The sequence below is a fragment of the Columba livia genome, chromosome 2 (genome assembly GCF_036013475.1).
Source record: "Columba livia isolate bColLiv1 breed racing homer chromosome 2, bColLiv1.pat.W.v2, whole genome shotgun sequence".
Lineage (NCBI taxonomy): Eukaryota > Metazoa > Chordata > Aves > Columbiformes > Columbidae > Columba > Columba livia.
In genome coordinates, this window is record NC_088603.1 from 100,141,488 (window position 1) to 100,153,528 (window position 12,041).

The window sequence follows — 12,041 nt, forward strand, 5'->3', positions numbered from 1 at the left end:
ATCAGGAGTGACAGTGTGTATATTGCACTATTTTATTTCTGTTATACCCACTAATTATTTTTAAAATGCTGAGGCTAATAAATATAGCTTTATGTCTGGAGTACTGCTAGTTCACAGATGGAAACAAGTTAACCTGTAGATTGTGGGGTGATTGAGCATAAAGGCTTGAAATGCCTGTCTGGAAGGATGATGAAGTGCTGCCTGTCAGTCAAGGGCAATAATAACGGAGTTCAGAGAACAGCTTTGTTACTCATTTGGTTACTGGTCAGTTGAGTGGGAAACAGTTCTCTGAAGACTTTAAATGGTCTTAATGATAACTGGTGTGAGTCTGTCAAAGCTCTCAAGCATCATGGATTCTATATTTTTTGTGTTTTACATCAGCTCTGCCTGTATGCATTCTGAATTATTCTGAAAAGCGCCTATGAGAACACTAAAAAGGCCATACTGGGTGTGCTGGTGTTAAACCACGACACTGGGATATACCAAATTTCTACTGGCAGTGGCCAATAGCAGTTGCCCAGAGAGGACTGTGATGGGGACAGCTTGAAGTGGTGCTTCCCCAGAATACTCTGTGGCTCAAGGATTCCTTTGGGTTAAAGTGTTGCCTTTGTGCTTGACAGACACAGAGTTCATTGTATGTTGTGTTCTTTTTTTTTTCTTTGATCTTATACAGTAGTTTTTGAAGCCATGTAGACTTTTAGTAAGATTGCAGAAAGGTATCTGAAGAAATAGGTGACAAGGTGAAGGATTTCACAGACATTATTGATCAGTAGTAAGATGGTCAAAGGGCAGTTTCTAGTTTGCAAAGGCCCATGCATAGAAGTTATATTAATGTATATTAATTTTCCAAGCAATGATCATGCATTAGGGTCTGAGATAATCCATCTAAAATAAAGCTTGGTATTCATAATGAAACAAATGGCAGAAAGTGTTATGTTCTTCTAACATTTCCTAATGAAATGGATTCAAATTCATTTGCACTGAATTGGGAGAAAGCCATGAATAAAATGTTTTGTCAGCTTCACTGGATTTATAATAAGTAGAGTTGCTGCACAACTGAAGAATGTGCACAAACTTTCAAAGTCACTGTTCTATAATGATAATTTCTATGAATTAGGTAGTGAATGGTACGGTTGTTACTGTGGTTATAAATGTTGGCCCACCCAGACCCTTTGCTTTATGATAGAAATGGCAGCATGTTACTTAAAAATAGTTTCATATTCAAATAATTGCTTAATTTTGTGCGCTCATGAAAATTTTCATGACAAAATTGTTCTTGCATTGGGCTTTGTTCCTCATAAAGTCAGCTCCCGTGCGATACCTAGATTTCTAGTCAGCTAAGCTCTACATCCTTTTTAAATATAAGCTTGTCAGAATTATAAAAAACAAAGACCCAAAACATACTGCACATGCTGAGGAGGATTGTAGCTGTTCTCAAGGCATGGCAACAACAGAGACTTGATGTTGGTCACCCTGTGAATCGATAGCATAATTGGGACGTGCTGCTGGCTCTTTCCAGTTCTGAGAGTTTGAGAAGATAGGTGCTAGTTGTGTGTTGGATTACAAATGAAGGTAAGTGGAATGGTAATAGTAGGATCAAGCAAGAGAGCAATCTGTCCTAGGGAAATACCAGTGTTCTCTTTCTATGTTGCTTGGAGAAGGAGGGAATTTGGAAAATAGATGCTTGCATCTCAGTACTGCCGCGTATGCACAGATTTCCTGTTTATTCTTTTTGTGATGTTTTTATTCCGTACTCCATATAAATTAGCTATATGGTTGAAATAGCCACTTCAGTTATTTATTCCACCAAATAGAACATATCATTATAGTTTAGGCTCTAATTACTCTGCTACGTGATTGTTATGACTAATGAAACACTTTCATTGTAAACTGTTGAGAGAAGGCAGATAAAACTGAAATCCATGTCTCAGACTTACTTGCAGGGTAAGTAGCAAAAGCTAAGTGTTCAAAATGATGTGCTACGTGTGTTCTGTTGACTTTCTACCTGCCAAAAGAGAATGCTGTGAAAATAGATGAGTGCTCATATGTTAGAACCTGGACAGTTTGGTTCAAGTTTTTGCTTACCAGAACTAAACTGATTTAATTTACATGAGAACATAACAATTATTGACAGTCAACACAATATATGTGTGGATGAAATCTAGTATTCTTTGGCTAATGCACTGGAAGCTTAACCAGTATTTATTGGGCGAGAGGGCTGGAAAGCTTGACGTCTAAGACTTTGGTTTGCATACAGGTTTAAAGTGTAAATTCTGTCATGGATTAAAGGATAGCACAGTCTTCTGGGCAGCTGATGAGGTGTCCAGTCCTGTGATGTTTAATTACCTGAATGATTTTTCTCTCAGGCAAGATGTCACGTTGAAGCTGTGATCCGTGTTTTCTGTGATGAGGCTCTTAAATAAAAGACAACAGTGATGAACAGCAGTAGGTCAGGAACTTTGAGATGCAGTTTTGAATACAGCCAGTTGATAGACTTTTATAAAACAGGCATGTGTCTGGTTTATTCAAAATGCTTTGTAGAAAATGGGAAGGGAAAAAGCAATTGCAGTTGTTCAGAGTTGTCAGGTGCTTCCAAGAAAAAAATCAGCAGGACACTGTCATTTCTGAAGAAGCCTGAATTTATATGTAATAAAAATAATTACAAGTTAGCAACCAATGGAAGAATCAGTAAAAGGATGTATGCTTTAGAGCTCGGCTGCTCAAATAGCTGGTGCAGCTGCAGTTTTATACAGATAACCGTAGGCTCCAGTACTTTATTTGCATATTTCTTGTGTTAATATCCATTTTCTGGGGCACCCAGCCTTCTGCACAACCTGTTTAATTTGTACTTAATTAGATAATCGGTAAAAAATGAACAAGTTAGTCTCTTGAGGGACGGATCCACTTGCCAAAGGCGGTGGCTGACTCCAGTAGAGATGACATTAGAGCTATGTTACTGTAGCCTTCAGTCACGGCTCTGGGTCTTGCTGTACTCATAATTCTGCAGACAGATCCTTCTCACCCAAATGAGACAACACGCGAACGCTGTTCAAGCTAGAGGAGCACAATATGGTGATACTCACTAGGTCATAAATTCAAATGACACAATTGGAATCTGGTTCTCTAGGGGCTTCGCCCACCTGAGGATTTAGACAAAATGTTCGTAGTTATGCTGAGCACTGTAGAATTAGCTGTGTTTGGAAAGTGTGGCACAAAACTTCATTGGCAGCTTTCCACAAGCGAGACAGTGATAGTGTCTAATCTTACAGATTCAGTGACATTAAATAGTGGCTATGTCACACTCAGTTTTATATTTTCTTAACTTAATACTCATTTAAATCACTTACGAGTCTTCTGTATTTGTTTCTCTGGTTATTTTAATGTATTAGTTGCACATGAAATAATTTCTTGTACTATCCAATCACCATACACATAACAAATGTAATCCTGGTTGAATGCTGGTGTCACTTGGGCTTTTGGGTATAGTAGTAAATAATTTTTATGTTAATTATGTAGATGATTAGCAATTTCATTGACTTCTGAAGAACAAATTTTCTTACTTTACCAGCTGTTTACAGTTTGGCTTTTTTTTTAAAAGACATTTTCTTGATGTCCAGAAGATATCAGCCACTCTCATTTCAGTTTTCTCCACTTCATCTTCTTAGCTGACAGGTTTGCAGAGACTGACCCTTCTGTAAAAGGTTGATCATCCTGGGTTTAACTGTTCCATAGAGACTGACATACAGCTTCCTACTATTTTCTTTAAAGGATTCAGAATCTATTATGAACAATTTTTCATAGCTAAAGAATTTCTAAATGGCAGATACTTAAACAGTTCCTGACAACAGTATTCGGATTTTAATGTTTTGGTTTTCTCCTATTTGGAAAAAAGCTTTATGCTTCTTAACATGCTCAGTTAAAAATAATTAGAGAACTCTTTGGTTAATATAAAGTGAGATCGTTACCATGAGGCTTCTTGCATCATCAGTTGCAGTAACTGTGAAATCCCAACTCTGTTGCTTGGAATAGCTGTAAATCTTGGACATATCCCAGAAAAGCCCACGCAAAGGGCAAGTGAGAGAAAAACAAGAAATAACATGGAAATTTCCAGCCAGCTTTTTTTTCTTCTTCTTCTGTCCTGAACTGATTTTGAAATAACTCAGTAGGGAAGTTTGTTTTCTAAATCTTTACTTCACTATAGCTTTTTATTATTTTTTTTTCCTGGAGCTTTTGTAAGGCCTTTCAAAGGGGAGAGATTATGAAAGTAATAAACCTGAAAAGATTGATCAAATCAGAATTTAAATATTTGTTTTTTAAAATACACAGTGACTGAAGGTACAATGGTGATTTTTATATTAATCTTTTTTTTTAAATGTGAGCTGGTTTTGATCCATGTATCAGCTTTATTAGTTCTGTTTTGCACGTTGGAAGGGAAGATGTTTTTTAAATGTCACTTATCTGTATTTTGTTTGAACACGTGCAAAATCTCGTAGTGTATAATTGCAGTTCTTAATATTTAGTCCCTTAAACTTTGGGGAAAGCTTGCACATTTGAGAATGTTAAAATTCAAGCCTTCCCAGATGGGTGAAATTAAGAACTGAGGGAATCTGGCATCTAATTATTATAATTTGAAAGTGAGAAAAGAAGATCAAAGCAAATACACACCAACATATAGTCCCGAAATTAATTCAGGCCTGTAGTGTATTTTTATGATTACCTGGTGCATTATCTGGTTTCTGCTAAAGAGTTGAAATCTATGGATCACAAGTTGAAAGTATGTTTGTTCTTAGCATACTTCTCATCTAGAAGTCAGAAAATTCAGGTAAAGCAATGCAGTTGGACAAGTTACAGCTATCTTTGGAATTCAGACACTTGGCAGAGCGAGAGGTCAATACTAACAGACACACATAAAGCTGTTCTGGAGAAAGTTTATGTATTGTTTACAACCCTTGTACTTGGTCTTAATGTTTGATTTCAAACCTTGATTTTCTGAAAGAGATTTTTCAAGAATACAGAAAAGGGAACACTGTTATCAAAGATACAGATATGTTCGTCATATCTGGCTGCATTTTTCAGTCAGTTCTCTGGACTATGGTCTTATGAATACATGCAAGACCATGAAAAATAATGGTTTTATGCAGTGGGTTAGGTTTGATCAATGACTCCTATATTGCAGCAGTAGTCTGTCATCTCAGTGGCAATATATTTCTCCTCTGAAGATTCAAAAAGCGCTGAAATACAGTTGTTCTGTAGTTGTCAGTACTCTGCCAATGTTTTTCTGTTGCAAATTGGGCCATCATAGTTTCCAATTTAGCATATTCTGGGTGCCCAAGGGTCTTTGAGAGGACAGTGTCTAGCTGCTGCTTCTGTTGCATCTCAGGATCTGCTGTCAGCCCTTTCTGGACATGGTATTGCCAAGGTGTGGTATGGTGGCAAGAAGCCAACCATGAGGTAGACTTGTCTTTGGATGTAAGATGTTTCGCTGGTAAAACTGTCACAGTAAAATCATAATTTCCAATGTAGTGGTAGCCTCAGAGCCCTACGGATAGTTGTCCTGTACCATCTACTTAGTATTCGCAGTCCTGATTTTCCTTGATAGAATTCAGATAGATGAACTAAAATAAGGTAGTGTGGCTTCAGGCTGGTAATGCTGGTTGGGTGCATAAAGTGGTAGAGATGATCTTTGCTGTCTCCTCGAGTCTTCCTTACTAACCTAACAGTATCACTTTCACCTTGCCCATTTCAGCTGACCAAATCTCACTCATTCCTCAGGTTTTGTGTAGGCTATGTTAGTGTCTTGATGATGATACACTGTAGACTTTTGGGTTTTTATATAATGCAGTGATTCTTCAGATCCCAATGACAGCTGTTATTGTCCTCTGGCCTTAAAATCTGTGCATAAACCTGAGGGTCATCAACCTATCCCTAGCTCACAGCCATTTTCTTCTGACTAATATATTTAATAATACATATATATTATTAGAACTTCTGTTGGCTTCCCATTATACCCACTCCCAGGAAGTGTTCCTGGAGTTCATGACAAGTTAATTGAGTAACCGAGGTTCTCAGCTCATCTCAGAAGAGACTCATAATCTTCTGGGATAAGACTTAAGTCCAAAATATCTCATGGTTAATAACAAAACATTGCTTTATGATGTTGTGTAATGTGTTATAATGCTTTTCACTTACCTTACACTCCATCACTGTTATTTCCCAGATGTCAACATCCCTTTTCTACAAAAAAATCAGTCCTTAGTTAAACTCTCTTATCAAATCTTGTCAATTCTCTGGATGAAAAGTAGTGTTGGAATGCCATCAGATATCATCTCAGGCAGAGCTTGCAGTGGTAGTAAAATGAAGTCATATACTTGGGAATTGTGATGGATTTGGACATCTGCTGGCTTTTTTTGTGTGAAGGACAGCTGTACAACTTTGTGTCTAGAAAGAACCTGTTACAGTGAAATCTATGACAGCAAAGGTTGAAGCAAAACAAGAAAAATAACTAGCCAATGTTTTCAGTACATCTGTGGTATGGGATAAAATACCAATGAAACAGTACAAAGCAGTAACTTTGCAGATTGATGTGTCCCTTGAAAATTTATCCATAAAGAATGTTATAATAATTATAATAGGAAACTTTCTACCCTTATTGTGTTGTATTCATAGAGTTTTGATAGCTCACGCCATTCTAGAGAGCTATTAATAAAATAAGAGCAAAATCCATAATCCCCTAAAATACTAAAATCCACCGTCAGGTTACAGAGTGATCCCATTTTAGTTTGGCTCTTTAGTGAATTGGTCACTGAAAAATACTCAGCAATTTGATTCCAGGCGTTTCATCTCTACATTGCTTAGTTCAAAGGAAAAAACACACAGTTCCTGAAAGAATGACCAAAAGACAATGACGAACTGTTGTGGAAATGGTTGCCTGCTGTGCTTCATATGTTAGCAAAAGTTGTGATAGCAGATAGGCTTTTCACATTTTTTAAGTGAGCCTTGATATTAACTCTCCTTTTATTTTTGTAAAAGTAGAAAGAAAACAAAACAGTGATGTTTTATCCGCAGTTGTTTTTAGCTTAATACACATGCTCAAATAATTGGGATTGACTTGAAGGGGAAAAAAATGCAATTATCTTTTACTTCGGCTCTTTGTTGGGCCTTTTAGGCTCTTTCTTCAAATTGTGGAAGTATCGAGGGACTTCTTACTAAACAAAGTGCTTAGCTTCTACAAATAGAAGCTCCCTGGTTTGTTGTTTTTTGTGATCTTTTATCTGTACTATTACTTTGCCCTGACTTGTTTGTGGAAAAGAGATAAGTATAAGCTTCTGCTTGGCTTTCATCAGCATAGTCTGACTCAGCACTGTTCACCTGGAGGTAAAGCAATAATTTGGCTTTGTTTTTGTTTTTCAGAAAGATATTCTTGTAAAATGGAAAAGAGCCCCTAACAGTCTCACAGGGAAAAGTAGTTGTTTTAAAGGGAATTCTAGTAGGTGCTTTTCAGCTGAATGCAGGACTGATGATGTTGAAAAGTTCATCTTAAATTTTGGCCGACTTTTAGAGTGGGTTGCGAAATATTCTTTTCTTCTCCTCCTCCTGTGGTGAAAAGCTTTGTATGTGGTGTGGTTATTTGGTTTGATTTTTTTTTTCCTCCCCCCTAATTCTAGCTCCTCAACACCGTGACCTTCTTTATTAATGAAGGCACTATAGGAAGAAATTTGTGCTCCTGGAAAGCATGAGAAAGGTTGCAAAATAGTTTTCATTACTTTTAATTGGCCTTTTATTATAAATGGTTTGTACATTTCATTTCTGTGAGTAATATTTTGCTCAACTATTAGGCCTTAGTGAGGCCACAACAGTAGGTAGCCACAACAGAAGTGTGTTCCTTGACTTAATGGAGTGATTTGGTACAATGCTGAGTAGCATTGTACCAAATTCAGAATTCTGAACCACAGTTTATGTATACCTACCATGAGGGACTGTTGTATCAGCCATGAAGTGTATGCTGTACCTGTAGTCTCTTTTGGTTTTGGTGCCTTCCCCCCACAGCTGCAGTGCTATTAAGTGATTTAGGATTAATAGGAGTTGAGGTTGTTCAGTCGTCCTGGCTCAGTGTGTCAAGCAGCTTTGTAGAGGGTTTTGAAGGACATATTCTGTAGGGCCCTTGTCAGTCACATGACTAAATAAATATGAGCATATGCAGCTCTTTTGATCTGTGTAAGTGCACACAATCAAGACAATAGTGAAGGCATTCACTGTACTGGATGCACCTAGATCATTTGTACAGCATGTTTTGAGTATTCCTGAAGTTTCTTCTGTCTTCCTGGATGCATTCTGCCTAAATGTGCATACTCTGCATAATGTGCGTATACAATTCCAGCATAGACAGATTCAGCTTAGAAGACACTTTGGGAGGTCTGTAGTCCATCCTTCTGCCCAAAGTAGGGTCACTCATTACATCGGACCAAGCAGTGTAGATCCTTGTTTAGTTGCATCTTTAAAAGCTCTGAGGACAGAGATTCCACTGTATTTCAGGGCACGTGTTCCGATGCTGGATTATCATCATAGTGTATTTTTTTTTTCCCCTTATCTAATAAATATTTATAACTTCCTTGGTTTCAGCTGACATTGTTCTCCCCCCATGCGTGTTGGTAAAAAGCCTGGCTCCACTTTTTAGTGATCTACTTTTAGATATTGGAAACTCGCTATTAGTTGCTCCAAAGCTTCTTCCAGGCTGAACAATCCCAGTGTCTTCTGCCTCTCCTCACAGGACATGTGCTCCAGCCACCAAATGTCTTTGTGGCCTTTCACTGAACTTACTCCATTTGACTGATGCTTCATAGAGGGTATCCAAAAGTAGACCCAGTAGTGCAGATACCAGAGGAATCGATCATGCATGAAGCAGAACAGTTGCTTCCCTCAGTCCACCTGCTGTGCTTCTGTTGCCAAATCCCAGGATACTTTTAGCTGTCATTGCTGCCAGGTGGGCTGCTGATTTGTGTCTTGCCTACTGATGTCAAAGTCCCCCAGATCATTTTCAGCAGAGCTCCTCACCAATAAGTTAGTCTTCAGGCTGTGCTCACATGAGGTTTCTGTCAGCCCTATCATAGTCATTCTTAATGGCAACCCTGCCCTCCAGTGAATCAGCTGCACCCCTAACTATTGTGTTGTTTGCAAACTTATTGAATGTTTTGTGCACTTGGCCAGGTCGTTGTAAAGGATATTAAACAGGACAGGGCCTCTAAACTATCCACTTGTAACCAGGTTGTGAACAATTAACAGCTACTGTTTGAGCCTGATGATAGAGATAGGGGTTTTTACCATCTAGTAGTTTGTCTGTCTAGACTGTAACTGAGATCAGGTTAGGTGCGAAGATGCTGTGAGAGATGTTGAGTCTTGCTAAAAATCAAGGTAGGTGATACCACTGATCTCCTCTCATCTGCAGATCTCATTCTTTTATGACAGAGAGGAATCATATTGGTCAGGCATGATTTAACCTTGGAAAATCCACGTTGGTGACTCCCAGTCACCACCTTCTCTATATGCCCAGAAATGACATCCGGGTGGGCATGTGTCTGAATGTACTATGGGTAGAGACTAACAATGAAAGCAGGCTGGACTGTGATGCTTTCTTTCCCAGTGATCCCTCAGTCTTTCTAACTTGTGCATAATCCCTCTCTTCTTTTCTGGATGCCCTCTTGTCCATCTGTAGGTGGTTGAGTGTGTGCTGGTCACAGGATGGAGCACCTGCATCCTGGGAATGTGGTGATGAATGAGTGGGGACTTCATGTGACCTGGGGGAACAAGCTTGTTAGGAACAGGATATTGCTGCTGGAGTGATTCCTGCTCCCTGTGTGTGAGGAATTTACAAGACAGGAAGGTAGCAGCAGAAGTGACAGTAAGTTTAATAATTATATTTGTTTGATTGTTGTATTGCTGATCTGCTTATAGCCAGTGGGCTTTGTCTTGGATTCTCTTCTGTATTAATTTAGGTCCATAATCTTGCCGTTAGCTTGATAATAACAAGAAATGGATATGCAGGTGTCAGTGAGAACACATGTGAAAAATCTTTATTTGCATTCTAATATACATTTAAAGCTTTTTTTTTTTTTTTTGATGGTTGGTAGTGGGTTTATTTGTTGTTGCTTTTACCAATATGCATTTGAAACTTCTCCAGTCATGTACTGACTTGTTTTCTTCTAATCACGATTTTGATATTCCCTTATTACTCATAATTGTTTAGGTGTTTGTCCAGGTTTCAACTAGGATAGTTAATATTCTTCTTAGTAGCTGGTTGGTATTCCCATTCTAAATCCAGAATACAGCACTATAATGTTGATAAATACTGATATTTTACTTGTTGCTAAGTAGTAAAGGACTTTTCAGTTTCTCACGCTGTGCCAGAGGCGCAAGAAGCTGGGAGGGGGCACAGCCAGGACAACTGGCCCAAACTGGCCAGATGGGTATTCAATACCATATGACGTCATGCTGAGTATATATTTTGAGGGAAGGAGGAGGAAAGGGGGGATATTCGGAGTGATGACATTTGTCTTCCCAAGTAACCACTGCACATGATGGAGCCCAGCTGTCCTGGAGGTGGCTGAACACCTGTCTGATGATGGGAAGTAGTGAATGAATCCCTTGTTTTGCTTTGCTTGTGTGCGCAGCTTTTGCTTTACCTGTTAAACTGTCTTTATCTCAACCCATGAGTTTTACTTTTCTGGATTCTCCTCCCTATACTGCTGGGGGTGGGGGAGAGAAGGAACAAGCAGCTGTGTGGTGCTTAGTTTCCAGATGGGGTTAAACAACGACAGTGACCTTTGGAAAACACCTGTAGCCCTCAAATGCAATGAGAACCACAGTAAAACTAAGACTTGCTTGATTTGCACGCAGTAAGAGGCAAACAAATTTAACTTGGTTGTATGGTGCTGAGCACTATGTTCATAATGGCTTATTGGGGAATTTAGTATTTCTCAGATCTTATCATTAGCACCACATGCCTTACTGGTTCAGATGTTTAATTTTCCAACTTTTGCTGTTATTGATGAGCAGTGATTACTCTCACGTATCAAAATACTTCTGTCTTGTGGAGACAGTTGTTCTTAGTTTCATACTGTAGGGAACTACACGTAATGGTTTAGGTATTCATTGCGTTATTTCGGCTCTGAAAAACCTCTTGGGAGTAAGGTTATAAATATGTTTAATGAAGCATTTCTCCAGGACCAGTAGCTGAACTGAATGTAAGAGTTGCATTTTACAGATTAGAAATGTTATGGTAACAATCCTGTCAGCAGTGAATTAATCAGAAATACAGCTTTCATAATATGTTTTGAATGGCATGTGCAATTAACTAATGATTTTGATGATTCCAATAGTGTTTAATTGCAGTAAGGTTTTAATACTTCAGGAAAAAAATAATGAGAGATTGAAAGTCGTTGTCAGTATTTTAACTCAGTCCTACACGTGCCCCAAAATCAATTTGACAGTTTTTAAACTGAGACTGAAAAATGCGTGCAGGGGAAAAAGTCAGATGCTAAAAGGTAAATAGTACCTCAATAGTAAGTTTTAGATATATAACTTATTAGTTTATTTCTAATGTATATGTCTCTTATATTTTAGAAATCTGTTTCTGTGCTTTAATTATTTGTGAAGTGTAAAATCACATTTTCCTTTTGTCCAGTTTAGTAATCGCTGCAAATAAAAGATTAACACACAAATAACGACACTGGTAGAATATTACATTTGAAGATGACCAAATGATTAAAGGTATCTCACGACCAGCCAGCTCTGTACTCTAACCTGAGAAAAATAACCAGGGCTTCATCAAGAAAGCAATTAAATAATTTCGCAATCACTTGTGCATTACGGCAATAACAGTGGCACACGCAACCATGAAAGCTGGTTTTGCGGTGTCTTCCTGATGCAAACCAGCATGATTGTCTTCAGTGGACTTGCTTGTATAAGAACAGACAGCCCAAACAAGTAAGATCAAATGGATGCAAGAAGATTTAAAGATATTAAAGTCTGTTGTCACACTAATTTTG

General features: G+C 38.2%; 1 protein-coding gene across 5 annotated transcripts in view; it reads left to right on the plus strand.

Moving 5' to 3' along the window:
* The window catches only part of MBP (myelin basic protein), a 114,204-nt gene that overhangs the window by 1,785 nt on the left and 100,378 nt on the right, over positions 1-12,041 (plus strand). The gene's annotated exons all lie outside the window — the stretch shown is intronic.